Here is a 278-nt window from a genome sequence, read left to right as displayed (position 1 = left end):
CTGCAGGATGCTGTGGTAGCCATGCTGGTTTAGTATGCCTTCAATTTTATATAAATTCCTTACATTGTCACCAGCAAAGCACCCCCACACCATCACACCTTCTCCTCCATGCTTCATGGTGGGAAACAGGCATATAGAATCCATCCGGTTACCTTTTCTCCATCACACAAAGACACGGTGGTTGGAACCAAAGATCTCAAACTTGGACTCATCAGACCACAGCCCAGATTTCCACTGGTCTAATGTCAATTCCTTGTGTTTCTTGGCCCAAACAAATC

At 45.3% G+C, this 278-nt stretch overlaps 1 protein-coding gene across 1 annotated transcript in view; it reads left to right on the top strand.

The window, feature by feature from the left end:
- Positions 1-278, top strand: part of LOC116699831 (potassium voltage-gated channel subfamily H member 6) — a 142747-nt gene that overhangs the window by 85001 nt on the left and 57468 nt on the right. The window lies entirely within an intron of this gene.

The sequence above is a fragment of the Etheostoma spectabile genome, chromosome 12 (genome assembly GCF_008692095.1).
Source record: "Etheostoma spectabile isolate EspeVRDwgs_2016 chromosome 12, UIUC_Espe_1.0, whole genome shotgun sequence".
Classification (NCBI taxonomy): Eukaryota; Metazoa; Chordata; class Actinopteri; order Perciformes; family Percidae; genus Etheostoma; species Etheostoma spectabile.
The sequence above is the reverse complement of the archived record's forward strand: the minus strand, read 5'-3'. Positions and strand labels throughout refer to the sequence as shown.